General features: G+C 46.5%; 5 non-coding genes across 5 annotated transcripts; all 5 read left to right on the top strand.

Annotated features, from left to right (window-relative positions):
* Positions 1 to 775: 775 nt before the first annotated feature.
* LOC121312040 lies at positions 776 to 959 on the top strand. The gene has a single exon (XR_005949653.1). It is a non-coding gene; the product is annotated as a U2 spliceosomal RNA (small nuclear RNA).
* Positions 960 to 1,364: 405 nt separating this feature from the next.
* LOC121312041 lies at positions 1,365 to 1,482 on the top strand. Its single transcript, XR_005949654.1, has one exon. It is a non-coding gene; the product is annotated as a U5 spliceosomal RNA (small nuclear RNA).
* A 2,126-nt stretch (positions 1,483 to 3,608) lies between these two features.
* Positions 3,609 to 3,802, top strand: LOC121312039. The gene has a single exon (XR_005949652.1). It is a non-coding gene; the product is annotated as a U2 spliceosomal RNA (small nuclear RNA).
* A 387-nt stretch (positions 3,803 to 4,189) lies between these two features.
* Positions 4,190 to 4,307, top strand: LOC121312042. The gene has a single exon (XR_005949655.1). It is a non-coding gene; the product is annotated as a U5 spliceosomal RNA (small nuclear RNA).
* Positions 4,308 to 4,488: 181 nt separating this feature from the next.
* LOC121312038 lies at positions 4,489 to 4,681 on the top strand. Its single transcript, XR_005949651.1, has one exon. It is a non-coding gene; the product is annotated as a U2 spliceosomal RNA (small nuclear RNA).
* Positions 4,682 to 5,059: the final 378 nt, after the last annotated feature.

The following is a 5,059-nucleotide window of genomic DNA, read 5'->3' as shown; positions in this document are numbered from 1 at the left end:
GGGAGTGAAATAAAGAAAAAGCGGAAGGACAGAGAACCTGGAGCCGGGAGCAGGAGTGAGGAGAGTGCCAGCGAGGGTGCAGCTGGGCCCAGCTGGTATGAAATCGTGGAGAAGGAGGAGATGAGGAAAAGAAGAGGAGTCCCTTTAAGAGGACTGGAACCGAGGGATTTTGAGGGGAAAATAATGGAAGAAAAGGAGGATAATTTAATGCGGAGTCTTTGTAGGAGGGAGTTTTTTGAGTTAATGGCTTGGAAGGAGAGATTGTTGAAGGGGGTGATAACAGAGGCAGAGGTTAAAAAATACAGAACAGAAAGGAATAGAGTTTTGTTATGTGCAAGATGGAAAGATGAAGAGAAAAGAAAGGGGATTATTAAGAAGTAAAGAGGTTTAAAAGAAAGATTTTGTTTTGTGTTGGATATGATTTTTGAGTTGAGAAAGAAATGTTGGAACTGAAGAGTGGGAGTGGGAATAAAAGATTGTTTTTTTGTTTTTTGTTTTTGAAATATTTGTTGTTGTATATGTTTAAAACCTTGGAAAATTGATATGTTTTATTTTGGAAAATTGATGGCTCTGTTATTTTTGAAGAATTGATGTATTGTGTGTTTTTGTTATTTTGATTATGCTAAAGTTTATTGTAATGAAATGTTTTTGTTTTTTGTTTTTGGTTGTTTTTTTGAATGTTTTTGTTTGTTTTTGTTTTTTTTTGTGATGATTTGTAATAGATATGGTTTATAACCATAAATGTAATGTTTTCGAAAACGTTTCTTAATTATAAATATTTTTCAATAAAAAAAAAAAAAAGACGTTTCTTTATCCAGTTTAATATCTGATACGTCCCCCATAGGGGGACCGTCTATATTAAATGGATTTTTGGAAGCGGGAGATGGAAGCGGGGCTTGCTCCGTCCACTCCACGCATCGACCCGGTATTGCAGTACCTCCGGGAACGGTGCACATTTCTCAGAAAGGTCAAAAAAGAGAGAGAGAGAGAGAAAGAGAGAAAGAGAGAGAGATGAGAGAATTATCTCTCTCTCTCGACAGGTCGGGAGAGAGGTGAAGGACCACAGCGCGGAAAAGAGAGAAAGCGGGCCCCAGGCCTGGGACGCGCCGGTTTCCCGCTCTTTTCGTTCTTTTTTTTTTTTTTTTTTTTTTTTTTCATATTTCATATTCAGGCAGGCCTAACACACGCAGCAGGCCAGTGTAGCAGCAGCAGCAAAGCGCCCTTTCGCCGGGGCGGAACGGCAGATGCGTTTTGGGAGGAGTTCCCTGTTTTTGTTTTGCGTGCGTGGCCTCGCTGCCGCTTGGCAGAGGGGAGGGCCTTTGGGCCTTTGGGCCGGCCGGAAGGGCTCGGCCACCAGCAAAGGCACGCTCTGGCTTCTCTACAGCTCGAATGAATCTTTCGCCTTTTACTAAAGATTTCCGTGGAGAGGAGCATTTACGAGTTCGATCCAATTTTTGGACAGCCCTTCCCCTCAGGGAGGGGCTCCACCTGGAGTTTAAAAGCAGAACGAGCACAGAAAGGGCGGTCGCCCCCGTTGGAGCCCGGCACCTTTCCTTCCTTCCTTCCTTCCTTCCTTCCTCCCTCCGCCCGCCCGAGAAGCAAGTACCACGACTGCTGCGGCGGGCGGCCGCGCCCGGGGCGTTTGGCCAAAACCATTGTGGGCATCGCTTCTCGGCCTCTTGGCTCTGCTCAAGTGTATGTGGCATGACCGCAGCATCCTGAGGATCCAGTGAGGAAGAGAAGGCGCTGGGAGCGGAATACGATGGCGACTGGAAGGAGGATGCAGAACCTGATCCGTTTCCGATGGAGTGAGGTTTTGGAGAAAGAACTGAAAAGCGTCGATATTGCAGAACTGAAGGATACACCGGGCGGACGAGAATTCTTTGTGAAGGAGGTGCTCTTAAAAGGACTGAAACTGGAGGTGAAGTCTATTTTCTGTTTTCAGAACTATGAAAAGTTTTTTGATTTGGCCTTGTGCAGTGAAGAATTGGCTCAGAGCGTTTGGGATACTTATCAGAAGAAGAGAAATGAAAGGCCTTTTTCGATGTATATCGCAGATCCCTTATTTGCAAGGGAAGTTCGGCCATTGTTTGTTTTCATGTATAACCCGTATGTTGGGCAGGAGGAAGTCGCACAGTATGTTGGCCGTTTTTGCGACGTTATTTCGGGACCTTTTAAAGTGCTTGACCCTATAGGTATATGGACCGGGAAGTGGAAATTTATTGTGAGGCTGAAGATCTGCAGTTCAAAGGAGGGGGGTATAGTACACCCTCCGGGTCATGTACAGATTGGGGGAAACAGGGGTTTTTTAAGTTACCCTGGGCAACCGCGAAAGTGTTTTAAGTGCGACACCGAAGGGCATGAGGCGAGCGAGTGCAAAGTAATGTTCTGCCAGAAATGCAGGCGAAAAGGGCATGAAGCGATGGACTGTAAAACCCCAAAAAGTTGCAGTATGTGTGGAGCACTGGATCACCTGTATAGAGAGTGTGGAAAGCGTGGTATGGGTGGTGAGAGAGCAAGTGAGGGTGGTGATGGTGCAAAGAATGATGGGAGTGGAGAAGAAAAGAGTGGAGGTGGGAGTGGTATGGATGGTGAGCGAGCAAAGGAGGGTGGTGATGGTGCAAAGAAAGATGGGAGTGGAAAGGGAATGAGTGGAGGGAGTAAAGGGGGTAGTGATGTAAGTAAGGAAGGTGGTGTGGTGAGAGTGGTTAGTGGTGGAGGGGGTATGAGTGGTAATGAAGTGAAAGGGGGTGCAGGTGTGGGTATGTGTGGTGGTGGTGTGGGTGAAGGTGATGGTGGGGCGGACAAGGTGCAAGAGAGTGAGGCGATGGAGGAAACGGAGAGTGAAATAAAGAAAAAGCGGAAGGACAGAGAACCTGGAGCCGGGAGCAGGAGTGAGGAGAGTGCCAACGAGGGTGCAGCTGGTCCCAGCTGGTATGAAAGCGTGGAGAAAGAGGAGATGAGGAAAAGAAGAGGAGACCCATTAAGAGGACTGGAACCGAGGGATTTTGAGGGAAAAATAATGGAAGAAAAGGAGGATAATTTAATGCGGAGTCTTTGTAGGAGGGAGTTTTTTGAGTTAATGGCTTGGAAGGAGAGATTGTTGAAGGGGGTGATAACAGAGGCAGAGGTTAAAAAATACAGAACAGAAAGGAATAGAGTTTTGTTATGTGCCAGATGGAAAGACGAAGAGAAAAGAAAGGGGATTATTAAGAAGTAAAGAGGTTTAAAAGAAAGATTTTGTTTTGTGTTGGATATGATTTTTGAGTTGAGAAAGAAATGTTGAAACTGAAGAGTGGGAGTGGGAATAAAAGACTGTTTTGTTTTTGTTTTTGAAATATTTGTTGTTGTATATGTTTAAAACCTTGGAAAATTGATATGTTTTATTTTGGAAAATTGATGGCTCTGTTATTTTTGAAGAATTGATGTATTGTGTGTTTTTGTTATTTTGATTATGCTAAAGTTTATTGTAATGAAATGTTTTTGTTTTTTGTTTTTGGTTGTTTTTTTGAATGTTTTTGTTTGTTTTTGTTTTTTTTGTGATGATTTGTAATAGATATGGTTTATAACCATAAATGTAATGTTTTCTTTTGAAAAGAATTAATAAAATATTTTCAAATAAAAAAAAAAAAAAAAAAAAAAAAAAAATCTGTTCTTATCATTTAATATCTGATACGTCCCCCATAGGGGGACCGTCTATATTAAATGGATTTTTGGAAGCGGGAGATGGAAGCGGGGCTTGCTCCGTCCACTCCACGCATCGACCCGGTATTGCAGTACCTCCGGGAACGGTGCCCATTTCTCAGAAAGGTCAAAAGAGAGAGAGAGAGAGAGAGAGAGAGAGAGAGAGAGAGAGAGAGAGCGAGAGAGAGAGAGAGAGAGAGAGAGAGAGAGAGAGCCCCACCCTCCCCTTTCCTGGGACGCGCCGTTTTCCCGCTCTTTTCGTTCTTTTTTTTTTTTTTTTTTTTTTTTTTTTTTTTCATATTTCATATTCAGGCAGGCCTAACACACGCAGCAGGCCAGTGTAGCAGCAGCAGCAAAGCGCCCTTTCGCCGGGGCGGAACGGCAGATGCGTTTTGGGAGGAGTTCCCTGTTTTTGTTTTGCGTGCGTGGCCTCGCTGCCGCTTGGCAGAGGGGAGGGCCTTTGGGCCTTTGGGCCGGCCGGAAGGGCTCGGCCACCAGCAAAGGCACGCTCCGGCTTCTCTACAGCTCGAATGAACCTTTCGCCTTTTACTAAAGATTTCCGTGGAGAGGAGCATTTACGAGTTCGATCCAATTTTTGGACAGCCCTTCCCCTCAGGGAGGGGCTCCACCTGGAGTTTAAAAGCAGAACGAGCACAGAAAGGGCGGTCGCCCCCGTTGGAGCCCGGCACCTTTCCTTCCTTCCTTCCTTCCTTCCTTCCTCCCTCCGCCCGCCCGAGAAGCAAGTACCACGACTGCTGCGGCGGGCGGCCGCGCCCGGGGCGTTTGGCCAAAACCATTGTGGGCATCGCTTCTCGGCCTCTTGGCTCAGATCAAGTGTAGTATCTGTTCTTATCAGTTTAATATCTGATACGTCCCCCATAGGGGGACCGTCTATATTAAATGGATTTTTGGAAGCGGGAGATGGAAGCGGGGCTTGCTCCGTCCACTCCACGCATCGACCCGGTATTGCAGTACCTCCGGGAACGGTGCCCATTTCTCAGAAAGGTCAAAAGAGAGAGAGAGAGAGAGAGAGAGAGAGAGAGAGAGAGAGAGAGAGAGAGAGAGAGAGAGAGAGAGAGAGAGAGAGCCCCACCCTCCCCTTTCCTGGGACGCGCCGTTTTCCCGCTCTTTTCGTTCTTTTTTTTTTTTTTTTTTTTTTTTTTTTTATTTCATATTCAGGCAGGCCTAACACACGCAGCAGGCCAGTGTAGCAGCAGCAGCAAAGCGCCCTTTCGCCGGGGCGGAACGGCAGATGCGTTTTGGGAGGAGTTCCCTGTTTTTGTTTTGCGTGCGTGGCCTCGCTGCCGCTTGGCAGAGGGGAGGGCCTTTGGGCCTTTGGGCCGGCCGGAAGGGCTCGGCCACCAGCAAAGGCACG

Source organism: Polyodon spathula, unplaced genomic scaffold (assembly GCF_017654505.1).
Source record: "Polyodon spathula isolate WHYD16114869_AA unplaced genomic scaffold, ASM1765450v1 scaffolds_3480, whole genome shotgun sequence".
Taxonomy (NCBI): domain Eukaryota; kingdom Metazoa; phylum Chordata; class Actinopteri; order Acipenseriformes; family Polyodontidae; genus Polyodon; species Polyodon spathula.
This window is presented reverse-complemented; position numbering and strand designations above follow the sequence as displayed.